The following is a 16305-nucleotide window of genomic DNA, read 5'->3' as shown; positions in this document are numbered from 1 at the left end:
AACTACATAGTGAGATCCTGTCTCAAAAAAGCAAAAATAAAAAGGGGGGGGGCTGCATAAGTGACTGCAAAGACAAGTATGTAAGTCGGAAGAATAAAGTAAAACAAATAATTTATATCAAAGGATATACATGGCAAGGAGAAAGTAGCCAACAATAAATATACAATGGCCAGGCATAATGGTACATGCCTGTAATCCCAGCATAGGGAGTTCAGGCCTAGGGTAAACTACATAGTATGAACCTGTCTCAATCAATCGATCAATAATTTTTAAAATAAAATACTACCCAGGAAAGAGGGGGTCTAAATTTGGCCCACTGTGTTTAGCAAAAAAGAAAGCTAATGCTGCGCTTATCATAAGCAGTTTCACTGTATTAATAAAGCTAAATCCATGCAGGCAACAGGAAGCTGACAAAAAGAAAGTGGAAAACTACAAATGGAAAGTTTTCTCTGAAAGTTTGAGGGTAGATGGAAAAATGCAGTAGCCACAGGTTAATTGAAATTCAAGCAAGTTTTTTAATGGGAAAGGCTGAAAGATGTTGAAACACCCTAACTGCAAATAAAGGTTAATACGAGTACCCCACTATATCCAAATCCAGATGGAGTATAATATAAAACTAAACTAAAAAATATACACCATTTTTACCCAACCATGAGTGGAGATGGAGATGCAAATTTAAGTTACATTATACTACTCAAAAATATTTTAAGTATACTACAGCGGTAAGCTATAAATACAAACTACAGTGTGCAAAAAAGTATTCCCAACAATTAACAGGTGAAAATGTCTAATACAAAGTTACTTTGTATCAAAGAAGAGAAACACACAAGGAAACAAGCAATTGCAAACCAGAGACAAAACAGCTAGAAAACATGAAAATGCAACTTGCTTAATCCAAATTCTTAAACCAAGAAAGACCCGCACTTAGATTTTGATTTCTATTCCTAAGGCATTACATCAGAGTTGTGATGTGGCAAAAAAAAAAAAAAAAAAAGTCTTTTCTAAGTGCTACCTGTAGACACAATTACAGTTAGAAAGGGATAGAAAGATCTTCCTTTCCCAAAAGAGTTATGAATGCTAAAACAAAATTTTAAAGTTCTAAAAAAGGCAAAACTAATCACTAGTGTTTGAAATCAGAACATAGTTTTTCTCCTTCCCTCCCTTCCTTCCAGGGGAAGTGAGAATATCTGGGAGGAGGCATGAGATGGTTCTGGGGTAGTGATAATGTAAAGCTTTTCATATTTGTGCTTTTTTTTTTTCTGTTAAGACTTCAAATCCTATGAAGTCACTGTTGGCTGATAAGAAAAAGAAAATCAAGTACAAGGAAATGTCCTTGAGTAATGATTAATTAGAATAAGTAAAAGTAATAAAAATAATGCATGAGCAAACTTGCTAAGATAGAGTTGTTATTAACAATAAAACTAGCTTGGCGTGGTGGCGCACGCCTGTAATTCCAGCATTCGGGAGGCTGAGGCCTGGAGGATCGCTGTAAGAGTTCAAGACCAGCCTGGGCTACATAGTGAGTTTAAGGTCAGTATCAACTACATAGTGAGACCCTGTCTCAAAAAACAAACAAACAAAGAATAAGACTAAAGGGCCTTGTGTGGTGCTACATGCTTATAATCCCAGCACTGTGAGGCAGGAGGATCTCTGAGTTTGAAGATAGCCTGGGATATATAGTGAGTTCAAGGCCAGCCTCAACTACAGAATGAGACCCTGTCTCAAAACAAAAACAAAACAAAAAAAAAGAATAAAACTAGAAAGAATGAAGAGTACACTTAAAAAGTAAACCCCCATTCTGTAGTTCTGACTTTGAATGGTTTAAAAATCAATGTGAATTATTAAGTAGCATTATAAAAGCCTTGGAGCTGTTAACAGCCACAGTTCAAATCTCAAGGAGAAAGCTAGTAATACAAGAGAATAAAGCCAAAGAAATAGAAAATAGAAAAAAGATCTGGTTTTCTTATACAGGTACTGTTCCTGCCCTTCCATAAACTTTGTTCACAATAAAATTTTCAAACCCAGGCATGGTGGCACACACCTGTAATCCCAGCACTCTGCAAGGCTGAGGCAGGATCACAAATTCAAGCCTAGCCTGGCCAATTTAGTGTCCTAATAAGACCCTGTTTCAAAACTTTAATAAAAGTTGGATATGTAGCTCAGTTAGGCTCTAGGTTCAATCCCTTGGGGGGGGGTACACAAGGAGGTTGGTGACCTATATTTCATCTTTTGTCTGAACCAAGTTTAGTTCCAATTCCTGTCACTTCCAAATAAAAATACTTTCTGATCATTTGGAGAGCGTTTTTTTGTTTTGTTTTGTTTTTGCTTTTGTTTTTAAGTTTACATCTCAGAGGAGATTGGGCTAGAGGCTGTTAGTGGCTCTCAGCATTCCTTCTACCAACAACCACGACACCCGAGGGGTGTGACTCTCTGCTAGTGGTGGCAGAGATCAGACCACTCTAGGGATAGGAAACCAGGGAAATTTATTTCCGGGATGGCAGGGATATGGAGGACCAAGGGAGTCTATTCCTAACATTATTACCTAAGGATGAGAATCACTGATCACTTTACTTCATCCTGACTTTTAAGTATTGCTCAAATTAAGGTTCCTCAATATAAATTTTTCAAACCCCAGTTTCCTTTTACTTATTACCCTGCCACGTTTGTGCCCAATAAAACTAGGTGAGTTACTCCACTTCATGTAACAGTATATTACCTACTACCCTCTTTTTAGTAACCTCCATGTGAAATTTACATCTCCTTTGCATTCCTCCTTATCCTCGATTGCAAGAACAGTATCACATTCAAAATTTTCCTAACAGGTTCTTTCTTTTTGTTTTTGAGACAGGGTCTCACTATGTAATTGAGACTGACCTGGAACTCACTATGTAGCCCAGGCTGGTCTCGAATTCACTGTGATCCTCCTGCCTCAGCCCCCGGAGTGCTGGGATTACAGGGGTGCGCCACCCAGCTTCTAATAGGTTCTTAAACTTTTATTTTGCTTCAGATTCACTTCAACTACTTAATATATATGTAAAATCAAGGAAAGCTTCATAAAAAGTCTCAAACAGTATCATTTTTTAAAGACTTGAAAAAGAAATATAAAGCCAAGGGAGACTTTTAAAGTCTCAATGTGCGCCGGCACGCCTGTAGCCTGTAATCCCAGCACTCAGGGGGGCTGAGGCAGGAGGATGAGGCAGGAGGATCCCTATGAGTTCGAGACCAGCCTGGGCTACATAGTGAGTTCCAGGTCAGTCTCAACTACATAGTGAGACCCTGCCTCAACCCCGCCCCCCAAAATTAAAAAACTAAAGTGTCAATGTGATGGCACACATCTGTAATCCCAGCTACCTGAAAGGCTGAGCAAGAGGATCTCAAATTCAAGGCCAGCCTGGGCAAATAAGTCTTTTTAAAAAAAATGTCTTGGGATATAGGTCAGTAATAAAATAAGCATTTGGCTAGCATGCATGAGACCCTGGCTTTCATCTACTGTACCAGGAAGGTAGGGGCACAAGTTACACACAATTTCATTGTGGCTACTAAAGCCTAAATAGCCCAGCCCTAAATTCACTTGAGAACTAAAAATTAAGCACCCTAAATGGCTCTAATTTTCTACAATACTAGCTTGTATGAATAGGAAAATTTTAGGTAAAGAACTAGCAGTGAAGCTTTGTAAAAATATTAATAAAAGTGAAAGTGAGCCAGGCATGGTGGTGCATACCTGTAACCCAAGCAACTGGGAAGCAGGAAGATCACAGCCAGCCAGTTCATGGCCACCCTGGACTATATAGTAAGTCCCTCCCTGCATCCAAAAACAAAAAGAGAGAGCATGGAATCCAAAGCCAACAGAAAACCCCTAGTTCTTATGCTCATTAGTGGCTTTTTTTAAACTCTATTTTCCCAGCTTAAAATGGATGAAAGAAATTACTTCACAAAGAAATCATATGCAGAGTTGTGTCATCAAATAAAAGTTAGGATAGCATATCCCCTTTCCATGTCACGAACTATATATCATGTCCCTTTTCCATCATTGTCCTCCTTGCCCCTGCCTTCTATTAATTCTAACCTACAGAGTTTAAGGGACCGTGGAGCACTTGATATTGACAACATGCAAACGCTCATCAATTATGTAAGTCAGCAACCAACAAGCAGATAAAAATTTGAAATGGCATGAAAAGCCAAGTGTGGTGATGCATGCCTGTAATCCCAGCTATGAGGAGGCTGAGGCACAAGGATCATAATTTTGAGGCCAGTCTGGCTACATAGTGAGTTCAAGACCAGCCTGAACTATATAGTGAGGTCCTGTCTCCAAAAAAAAAAAAAAAGAAAAAGAAAAAGTAAAACAAAATACTTTCTCACCATTATCAAAGCAATTTCAATTCTGCCAGCTCATTATAAGTTTTTTGTAGCTTATCTTTAGCAGCTGTTATACCAAGTCCAATGATAAAACCAATCCTAAATAAATCCCATTCCAAAGATACTAAAGCAAGAAACTGCCTTCCTACCAAACCTTTAGTTGTGTTCTTCTTAAGTATTTTTAAGGCTGGGCGTGGTGGTACACACGCCTGTAATCCCAGAACTTGGGAAGCTGAGGCAAGAGGATTGCTGTGAATTCGAGGCAAGCCTGGGCTACATAGTAGAGTTCCAGGTCAGTCTCAACTACATAGTGAGACCCTGTCTCAAAAAAGCAAAAAATAAATAAATAAATAAATATTTTTAAGGTGTGCATAACAGTGTGTTATCAATGTGAACAACCAGCTTAATCAAACCTTAATTTTAAATCATCAATAAACACTGGATAGTGAAGACATTCATATCCACCCTGTTCTTGCTTTCAGTCAAAGCAGACAGTCTTTTCATGGTCTTCCTCACTGATGAACTGACCATTTTTTTTTTAGTCTTATGCATTTTTATTCCTAAGTATAAAAAAAAAAAACAAACAACAGTATCACTTAATGTACTGGAAGAAATATGTCTATAATACACATCATATTAGATGCTGTCAATGTGTTACAGTGAGGTGAACATCTCTGGTTGAACAAGCTGGGTTTTATTATTCACTGCAGCAAGGGGCATCTCAGTGAGAGGGCGTTAGAACTTATGGCATATAGGCTTTTGTTGGGTGTTTTGGAGGACAGTTCAAGGAAGCAAGGGTTCATTCTAAATTCAGTGCTGGCAGAATGTGAAGACAATTTTGTGAGTAGTTCAACAAACATTTTTAAAACTCTGTAGATTTAATAAAAGAAATTCCTAAGTTTAAAATATTCCATTCCAGATAAAATTAGTCACTTATCTTCTTTACACTTGTTTTAAATTCACTACAGCTACATATAATACGCTACATGCATGCCCACTAATGTATACTAAAGCACAGTGTTAATCCCTTCACTACTTCCTCTAACCAGGATCAACCTCTCTGTTGACTTAAAAGAGAAAATAATCTAAATTGCAGGCCATGCCAGTTTCAATCCAAGAGGTCTTCCAGAAAGAGGAATAATAATTATGACTGTGGAAATAGATATGCTGTAGTAACATTTCACTTTCCTATGTACATCCTCATGTCTTAAACTCCTCCCTCAGACCATTCGCTACAGTGGCACTAATATATACACTTCCCAAATTCAAATCCCTACTTTTACTGTATTTTTTTCCTCCTTATAATCACATTAGCAAAAGAAAGGAGCCAGATGCCTGATCAGAAATGGTGTGTGTGCAAATAAAACCTTTACTGGAAAGGCATTTAAACTTTATACTCATAGTTACCACTTTATCCATGTTAAGCTAAAAAAACAGCTTAAAAAAACTACATACCCTGTGAAAACACAAGTGAGCATATGTAGGGCCCCCCGCAAAAGCACACCCATTTAAAAAAAGTTGGGGAGCTGGGCATTTTGCTCAGTGGTGCCAACGCCGGCCTCGCAAGCACAAAGACTCAAGTTCCATCCCCGTTACCCCCCCAAAATTGGGCTGAGCAAGGTAGCACATGCCTATAATTCTAATGCTCTGGGAGGCTAAGGCAGAAGGGTCCTAAATTTGAGCCCAGCTTGGACAATTTAGCAAGACCGTCTCAAGATAAAAAGATAAGGGGCTGGGGATGTAGCTCAGTATGAGGACCCTGGGTTCTCAAGGAGAAGAAAGGGGAGGAAAGGAGAGGCCGGCAGGTAATCCTCTGAGACAAGTGTCTTGGAATATCTTTCCAGTGATGTTAAATTGTATTATTTATGTCTCCTGATAACTGCACTACCACTGCATCCCAAACAGCAACAGTCAGGAGCCATCACAAGCTTATTAATACATTTATGCAATTTCTAACAGGATAAAATTCTAACAAATGCTATGGCACTAAGGAGGTACCTCAATTCACACTACATCCTAAAAATGAATGAAATGCCTAGGAAAATGGTGTCTCAATCTATTGCTGAGTATCAACATTTTGAAGAAATCATCAGGAAAAAAAACTTAGATTTCACCAAGAACTCCAGATTGAATGCTGAAAACTGGGAAGCTCCTATCAAGAATCTTGATCAACAGTGTTCATTTTTAGTGGGGGGAAAAAGAAAGAAAGGGATCACAAATACTGCCAAATCTTTAAAAGAAGATTTACACTTTAGAAGGCTGAGGCCGGAGGACCACGTGAGTAACTTTCTAAGATCCTGACTAGGGGTGGGGGAAGTGGGGAGTTCAATGCAAAAGCCTAGGTTTTAATTGTCAGTACTTCAAAGAGCAAGAGGAGAAAGAAAAACAAGAACAAGAATAATGGAAAGAGGAAGGAGAAGAGGAGAACAAAGAGGAGAAAGGAAAAAGGAGAAAAAGAAGAGGAGGAGGAGGAGAGGAAGACAAGGAGAAAGAGGAAAAGGAGACAAAGAAGCAGCTGTTGCTTTACATCTTGCTGACAATATAATGGTTGTGCAGCTAACTGCCACCATGACATGAATATTCAAAAATTCAAGATGACACATTAGGATATGGTGTAAATCAGTCAATAAGAATACAATAAAAGGAAACAAAAGTCCCAAGGGTTGTAGGTTTTTTTAATCCTGTTGGTCTGGCAGATAGCTCATAACAATCCCCTCTGCAATCTTAAGAGAAAGATTATTCAGTAGCTCATTGAATTAAGGCACAATGAACCAGACTGCATCAATGGTTTCTCTTTTACTTCACAGCAGTAGTAACACTTGGGTAAATCTTCAATTGTTTACTGTTATTTTAATTGTCTTACTTTATTTTGTTAATGTTATGTGTATCCACTATGTATCTTTTAAATATTGCTTTTTAAACATTATAGCACTTGTCTAATGCAGTACAGAATGAAATTAATAGATCTCTATTTGGCATGGTGGCACAAGCAGCTCTCAGGAGGCTGATGCAGGAAGACTGCTGGGAATTCAAAGCCAGCCTGTGCAACATGGTGCAAGGTCAGCATGAACTATATAGCGACCTTGGGGGGAGGCAGGCATAATGGTGCACACCTGAAATCCCAGGGCTTAGGAGGCTCAATCAGGAGGCTCTCTGGGAATTCAAGGCCATGCTGGGTCACATAGTGAGTTCAGGCTAGGCTGAAGTATATAGCAAGATCCTGTCTCAAAAATGAGTGTGGGGGGGGGAAGCGGGGAGGAAACGGGAAGGGGAGAGGGGGAGAGAAGAAGGAAAAAGGGGCAGGGGGAAGGAGAAGGAGAATGAGAGAGGGGAGGGGAGGGAAGGGAAAATTAACAGATCCATGAGTATTGTACATATGCTAAGACAGAAGGATCCTCAGTTCAAGGCTAAACTGCATAGTGGATTTCAGTCTCAAAAACACAAAAAGCAATGCAGGGCGGGGTGGCGCATGAGTGTAATCCCAGCACTCAAGAGGCTGAGGCAGGAGGATCACTGTGAGTTCGAGGCCAGCCTGGGCTACATAGTGAGTTGCAGGTCAGTCTCAACCACATAGTGAGACCCTGTCTCAAAACACAAAAACAAAAAATCTAAAAAGTAGAGTAATTATAAAATAACAAGGTGTGGTGTACACCTATAATCTCAGCTCTCAGGAGGCTGAGGCAGGAGGATTGCTGTGAGTTCAAGACCAGCCTGGGCTACATAGTGAGTTCCAGGTCAGTCTCGACTACATAGTGAGACCCTGCCTCAAAAAAAAAAAAAAAGACAAAACACAAAAAGCAAACAAAAAAATTAAGACTAAGCAATTTGACTTGTGGTTATATAGAGTAATTAAATGCCAGAACTCAAATAGGTATTTGTACACTTATCTTCATACAAAGCATAATTAATAGAGGAAAATGGGAAAACCCAAGTGTTCATCAACAAATGAATATATAAACAAAAAATGTGTACGGTAATATCATTGAGCTTTAAAAAGGAATAAAATTATGATATATTCTACAACATCGATGAACTTTGAAAATTTTATGCTAAGTAAACTAAAGCAGACACAAAAGGAAATTGCCATGGCTGGAGATAGAAGGGTACAAAGTTTCAGCAGGAGATCTGACTGCACAATAATGTTAAAATAAGGTGAGCATGGTAACAGCCCCTGTAATCCTAGCACTACAGGAAGTGGAGGTAGAAGGATCGCTGCCAGTTCACCGGAGGCCACTTTGGACTACATACCAAGTGTGTGTGGAGATTTCAGAGCAAAAGCCCTGAGTTCAATCCCAGTGTACCGAGGTAAATTTTAGGGGTGGGATGTAGATCAGTGGTACAGCACTTGCCTAGCATGTATGAGACCCCCAGTTTGACCCCAGTACCACAAAAAAGAAAAACATCTTTGTTATGTGCCTTCCACTGTATTTTACTATAACCCAAAAGAAAAGTGCAATACATAAACTAGATAAATGTAGAGCACATCAGATGGAAGCAAAGCATTTTCCTACCGCCCTCTGCAGATCCTACCTTCAAGCATTTGATGTGGCCCACACCCAAAAACAAACACCATTAATAACCAATCATAAACTCAAAATTTCTCACACCAAACACATGAGACATTTGCTGTCCTTGCCTTAGTATGTGACCTCTGGGAACAAATCTGCCTTCTCTTTCTTCTATAGGAAGGCTTTCTCCTTTGTTTTCTGTGGAGCTTCTCCCCAGATGAAAGGCCCACTTTAGTCTGTGCGCAGTGCAAGGAAGCCAATACCACAATTCTCATTGTTAAAGATACAGCAGAACTGGGGAGAAAGGAACCCTTCTCCACTATTGGTGGGAGCGCAGACTCGTGCAGCCACTGTGGAAATCAATATGGAGACACCTCAAACAACTAGGATTAGAGGTCCCATTTGACCCAACTATCCCTCTGCTGGGTATCTTTCCAAAAGAATTAAAATAATCATACCACAATGATATATGTACACCCATGTTTTACAGTTTGTAATGGCTAAAACTTGGAAACAGCCCAACTGCTCATCAGTTGGAGCCTGGATAAAGATGTGGTTTTTCTATAAAATGGAGAATTACTTGGCCATAAAGAATGAGAAACTAGTCATTCATAGGAAAATGGATGCATACTGAGGCCATACTCAAGTGAAATAAATAAGACACACATGTGTAAATACCAAATGGTTTCTCTGATGTGAAAAACTAAAAGTCTAAATAAGATCCAAATTGTATTACTGATAATGTAAAATAGGAAGGAGCTAAAGGTGTAGGGGAAGTGGGAAGGGTAGGGGAAAGGAAATAAAGGACAAGAAAAAGTATGAGAAAAGGAAAAAAATGGAAACAAAGTCTTTGTAAATAGGGGGTTGGGGGGTGAAGGGAGGGCAGGAGTATGGGGGAAAAATGAAAACCAACATCTGTCATGTAAAGGTACAAGATCCCAATGATGAATATAACTATACTGTATACTTAAAAAGTACCAATAAACTCAATGAAAAAAAAAAAAAAAGATACAACAGAAATAACTCCAAATAGATCACCAGACTTCTTAGGCTGGGAAACAATATCAAGTTCCACCAGGTTGCAAGCAATCATTTTATAAAATGGGAATGCAAAGTCTGGACTAGACTGGCTAGTTCAGTTCTCCCTGCTGAGAACCAGAATTAGAACCAAGGCATTGGATAAGCTGGTGTTATATTTAGAAAGCAAACAAAAGTAGGAATACTTTTCACAAAAGTAATTTTTTGAGTAAATGTACAAGCTGTGATTATTTTTGTTCTCTGGGTCTTCTGCAACAAGCATGTTAATACCTTATGTACACTAAAAATCTCTTTCCTGTGTTGAGGTGTTGAGTGGCTTAGTGAACATGATGTCAAATAAATTAATAAATATCTTGATTAACAGATCATCACAATGTCTAAGATACAGTAACGTATTAAGATTTTGGTCTGAATTCACTGCCCTGCCCTGTGTCCTGACTGTAACAGGTAAAATAAAACAGAATAAAAGGACATTGCAATGCTTCTTACTTCCTGGTTCATTACAGTTGGGCTTTGGTTTCTGCTGCAAAACAAAGAACCCTAAAATTAATTATATATTTGCATTTACAAAATAAAAATTTTGGGGGGGGTACCAGGGATTGAACTCAGGTCCTTGTGCTTGCAAGGCAGGCCACTGAACCGCTGAGCTAAATCCCTGGCCCCTAAAAAATAAACCTTAAACACATGATAAATTGGAATTTAACTGAAACTTTTTTTTTTTTTAAGTTTATAGATAGCTAGGAGTGATGGTGCATACCTATAATCCCAGCTATTTGGGAGGCTACGGCAGGAAGACAGCAAACTTGAGGTCGGCTTTCATAATTTAGTAAGGCTCTGTCTCAAAATAAAATTTAAAGGGGCAGGGGGAGATTGGGTTTGTAGGTCTGTAAAGCCTTTGTCTAACACACACAAGGCCCTGGGTTCAATTCCCAGTACTGGGAGAAAATTAAAAACTCTATATGAGAAATTTTGTGTCTGTCCTTAATACTCTTGTGTTGGATTACAAATGATCCAGGCCTGTTGGCACACACCTGTAATCCCAGCAACTTTCATTTGTAACTTATCTATTCATAGAAGCATCCGTCCAAGTTTTAATAAAAATAATCTGTGGTGCCATGCCTTCCTGGCAAGCACAAGGTGCTGAGTCTGATCCCCCATATCAGAAAAAAATAAAATAAAATAAAAATAATCTCAGAATCGTGTGTGTGTGTGTGTGTGTGTGTTCGTATATATTCACACACAGAGAGACACGAATGATTCTTTCCAGTCATGACTTTTTTTTTCCCCCCCCTTCAGTCCCAGGGATTGAACTCTGGACCCTGTGCTTCCAAGGCAGGCAGCAGAACCATTGAGCTAAATCTCCAGCCCTTCCTGTCATGACTTTTAAATGGGAACTTACCATTATCTACCAAGGCCAAACTAGCCCTCTTGGTTGGGGGGTGGGGTGTCGGGGAAGCTGGGAAGCAGGGAGACAGGGTCCTCCTTGAATCCCTCAGTGTTGGCCAGCCATTAGCAGGTGAGTGGAGCTGAGGGTTAGGGTTAGACGATGAGTAACTTGACTGTCGTGGTCCAAGGAGACAGGATGGGTCTGAGCTGGGGCAGTGGTGTGTGAATGGACTCAGCAGGCCAGGTAGTCTTAGCATGTGAGAATGGAGGCAGTGAAGAACCCTGCCTTGGGAGACTACTAGATCGCTGATCCGGGTGGGGTGTGCTGACAGTGAGGGGACTATGGAGTTTGCAGGTGAAGCTGTGAAAGAGCAGGTGGATTCATTGTCTGGTGCTCCAGACAGCGGTTAAGGCTGGTGGTTCAGAGGTGACCGGGGCAGAGCTGGTGGTCAGGATCATAGAGTAGGTGTGATCATCAAGCAACAGTAGAAGGAACCCTGCGCAGAGGCAGAGGAGTTTGAAGGGAGCACAGGCAGACCAAGGAACTTCAAGAGAGCAAGGAGGACCTGGAGTGCCCATGAAAGTAAAAAAAATATATAGCCTAAAATTTCAGTAATTTCTCTTGGTCTAAAATCTAACTTAATTTTTCCTTGAAAAGAACTCAACTATCTGTCAGGTGTGTTGGCACACGCCTGTAATCCCAGCATTCCGGAGGCTGAGGCAGGAGGATCGCTGGAGACCAGCCTGAGCTACATAGTGAGTTCCAGGTCAGTCTCAACTACATAGTGAAACTCTGTCTCAAAAAAAAAAGAATTCAACTATCACCAGTAAAGGTTCCTAGTAGAATTATGCCAAATATTAAGAAATTCCCTGGTGACATTGCATAACTCATCAGGAAAAAAGGTTAAGTATCCTACATCCGCCTCTCCATGGAAATACTCGTTTAACCAGATTACCCAGAGCAATGAGCTATGTATCTCAACTACAAAGTTTTACTCATTATAAAGTACTTTCACAGAAATGTATAGTAATGTAACACCTTCTAGAGCACAAGGCAACTGGCCATATTTCAGGTAGCTACAAACAAAACTCTAAATTAAAACAGATTTTCAGCACAAACCGAAGAGCAATTGTTTCTCAATCAAATGTTGTCAAGTTTCTTCCAAAAACTTCTCCACGATCCCTAGGCTCTAAATTCAAGGCTATCTTCAAAATACCCATATGGTTCTTATTTCTAAAATCAGCTAAGTGTTAAAGAAAATATAGGACAAGCCTAAATAATGGTTAAAAATAAAATTTTCATGTGTAAAGATAGCCATTAAAAATGAAAACATAGGGACTGCCTATCTAGCTCAGTGGTAAAAGGCTTCCCTATCACACACTGGCCCTGGGTTCAACTCACAGAGGCCACAAAAAGAAAAAAATCAAAAATTACTCATACCCTTAAAACACACACATACACACTCAAAACTATCAAGTCCTGTGGGTGTGGTGGCTTGGGAGGCTGAGGCAAGGAGGATCACCAAGAGTTGAGGCTAGCCTGGGCTACACAGTGAAACCATGTCTCAAAACAAAACAACCTGTCAAGTGTTCAACTTTCTTGGGAACTTTCAAAATAAATTTATTTTCTTTTTAACGTAGTAGAACCAAATAGTTTCAGAAGTTCCTAGTAGGACTAAGAACATAGCAAAAGGTGACATTTTAATACAATGACGGTGGGAATATAAATTAGTGAAACTGTAGACAGCAAGTGGTGACAGTAAGAACTTCAAAATTATTTATCTTCTTTGACTTGGCAATACCCATTCCTAGAAATTTATCCTAAGAGAAATAATCAAAGATTACACAAAATATTTTTCATAGAAATCAGAGCATTAGGTGCAACTTAAACAATTTATAACTTTAAACAACCTAAAAGTCAAAATATGGGTAATACCATAGTACCAATTTATGAGAGCATGCTATACATCTATTTTAAATACTCTGAAAGAGGGAGAATACACATATACATATTTTATATATAATTTTCAGGGTGGTACCGGGGACTGACCCAGGGAGTGTTAGGCTATATCCTAACTATATTACTTTTTAATTTTCAAACAGGGTCTCACTAAATTGTCCAGGCTGAACAGGGCATGATAGTATATGCCTATAATCCCAGCACTTAGGGGATGAAGCAGGAGGACTACAAATTCTAGTTCTACCTGGGCAACTTGGCAAGACCTTGTCTCAAAATAAAAAATAAAAGGGCTGAGAGAATTTAGCTCAGTGGTGCTGAGCCTGCCTCCTAAGCACAAGGTCCTTCCTGAGTTTGATCACCAGTACCATAAATAAATAAATAACTGAATAACTGGGGTTGCAGCTCAGTGAGAACAGCTTGGGTTAGATTCCTAGGAAGGCTGGGTATGGTGGCCCATACCTGTAATCCCAGCACTTTGGAGGATCCCCTGCAAATTCAAGCAGCCTAAAGGGGAGGGGGAGGGGGAGGGGAGGGAGAGAAGAACTCCAACTAAAGAGGAAGGGGAAGGGCAGGCATGGTGGTACTTGCTTGTAATACCAGCAGTCAGTAGGCTGAGGCAGGAGGATCACTGTGAGTTCAAGGTTAGCTTGGGTTATACAGTAAATTCAAGGCCAGACTGAGCTACTAGGGAAACCCTGTCTCAACAAAATAGTGGGGGGTCAGGGGAGAGGGAGAATAGGAGGGTGTGTTGTAAGTTTCTTTTCTCATTGCTGAGACAAAATACTGGGCACCCAAAGTTAAAGGAGGAAAGGTTTATTTAGCTTACCGTTTGTAAAGGTTTCAGTCCATAATCAGCTGGCTCCAAGGCAGAGTGGCACATGGCAGAGGGTCAACAGTTCATGGTGGTACAAGACATTACAAGAGACCTCAACAGCATTTTTCTACCCTTTTTACCTTGTTTAGGCTACTTAGGGTGAGGAGCACTCACTCCCTTAATCCTAGTGCCCTCCAGCCTAGCACTGCACCATGAATCAATCACACACTACAGATTCAGCCCCACCTAAGACTGCATGCATGAGGCTCTGGGGGTACATCTAGACCCAAGCAACAACAAAGGGGATGGGGAGGAGGGAGAAAAGAACAAAGGAAGCCTAGACTGTCCTCAAATTTGCCATCCCATTACCTCAACCTCCCAAATAGCTAGAATTAAAAGTAAATAGCTGGGATTAAAGGCATACACCACCATGCCCCAGCCTATAATTTAAGATTAAAATATTGAGCCAGGGATTTAGCTCAGTGGTCCCACTGCCTACCTTGCGAGAGCACTGTCCCAAATTCAAACCCTCGTACCAAAAACAAACAAAAAAGATTAAAATATTGTATAAATATCTAACTCTTGGAGAAAGAGGAGCAGTAATGAGAATATAAGCCAAGGCCTTTGAAATGAGCTTTATCTCTTGCCTTTTAATTTACGTTTAAATTCCGAGACAGGGTTTTTGCTAAGTAACTAAATTACCTGGGCTGGGCTTGAATTTGCAATCCTCCTGCCTCAGTCTCTCAGAACACTGGGGTTCAGGTGTGCTCAGTTTATATAATTCTTAAAACATATACACAAACATACTCAAAACAAAACTCTGACCTAATCTTCAGTTTGTCTTCAGCTTCAATATGCCAGTATGAGAAAATCTGTTTTTTTAAATTTCCCCATCCAAGAATCTAAAAAAATTTTTAAAGAAATTTAAAACTAATTTTTAATTAGAAAAAAAATTTTTTTCAGACTAAGTAGCTTGTCCATGGTTCTGAAAAGCAGAAACAGATAAAAAACAAACTGACAGGTGAGGAAGAGAGAGACAATAGCAGGATATTCAAAGGGGCTGCAGGGAGTTAAGGGCACAACCCCAAAGAAGTGACAGAGTGCCCAAGGAAGAGCACTGAGAAGTGAGACTGAAAGCATCTGTCATAGCAACAAGTCAACAGATAATGTCTACCATTAATAAACCAAACAATAAATAATATAAGCATGCAATTTAGATGCACAGAGTAAAGCCCCAGGGGATCTCAATCAAAAGGTTTTCCAAAAGCAGCTGCCTCCAGGCAGTGAGCTCTGTTAGGCCTTCTAAATTATTTTAAATAATGATTTGATCTTTTTAAATTTAAGTCTGTGTGTATACAAAATACTAATTTTTCAAGTTGTTTTACATGTTTATCAATCCTAAATTTTACTTCTTCCTTGACAAGTTGGGGGCTATGTCTCGTTTGCAGTGTTTTTCAACTATAAGTCATGCAGTCATGAAACTGGGATATAACTAGCATTTGTTTGTTTGTCTGTTTGGGGGTACCGGGGATAACTAGCATTTCTTTTTCCTAACAGAAAAAAGGATGGGGTACTATTAGTGAAGTTTTTGTTGTAGTTACAAATATTTAAATGAGTGCACTGCAGAGCTATGTAAAATATCTTCCTTGTTACCACTATCCTCCATCTAGCGGCCAAAAGTCATCCATAAAATGTGAATTCTGATTATGTCACTACTCCAAAGGCGTTGTGATCTTACTTATGTTTTGGTCTCCTTATCCGATCACCTATCTCTGGGCTTTAGCTAACTGCTCCACCAGCCTCAAACACTCAAAGCCCATCCCACTGCAGGGCCTTCATCCCTTCAAGGCATCCTCTGCACTGTTCACTCTTCACCTAAATTAAATAAGATATCAAGCTATTTTAAATTATAACCTCCATATCCTATGCACTCCCTCTTTGATCCGCTTTCCCTGTTTTCTTTTTCACGGAGGGACTCTACATCTTGCTATTCTGTTTAACTAGCCTACCCCAACTACAGTGTGGGAGGACATGGGTTTCTGTATGTTTGTTTAACCGATGTCACCCTTTAAAGACCTATTAAGAGTCTCTGGCAGCAAATACTCGTTAAATTACTGGATTAGTTAAAAATATGTATCACCTGGGCTGGGGATTTAGCTCATTGGTTCCGGCACCTGCCTCACAAGTGCAAGGACCCAAGTTCAATCCCCAGTACCAAAAAATTAAAATTAAAAAAAAAATAT

General features: G+C 39.7%; 1 protein-coding gene across 2 annotated transcripts in view; it reads right to left on the bottom strand.

Moving 5' to 3' along the window:
- Positions 1-16305, bottom strand: part of Ube2g1 (ubiquitin conjugating enzyme E2 G1) — a 54257-nt gene that overhangs the window by 37467 nt on the left and 485 nt on the right. The gene's annotated exons all lie outside the window — the stretch shown is intronic.

The sequence above is a fragment of the Fukomys damarensis genome, unplaced genomic scaffold, assembly GCF_012274545.1.
Source record: "Fukomys damarensis isolate Sample0158 unplaced genomic scaffold, DMR_v1.0_HiC HiC_scaffold_13, whole genome shotgun sequence".
Classification (NCBI taxonomy): Eukaryota; Metazoa; Chordata; class Mammalia; order Rodentia; family Bathyergidae; genus Fukomys; species Fukomys damarensis.
Note: the sequence above shows the minus strand (reverse complement) of the source record. Positions and strands in the feature narration are given on the sequence as shown.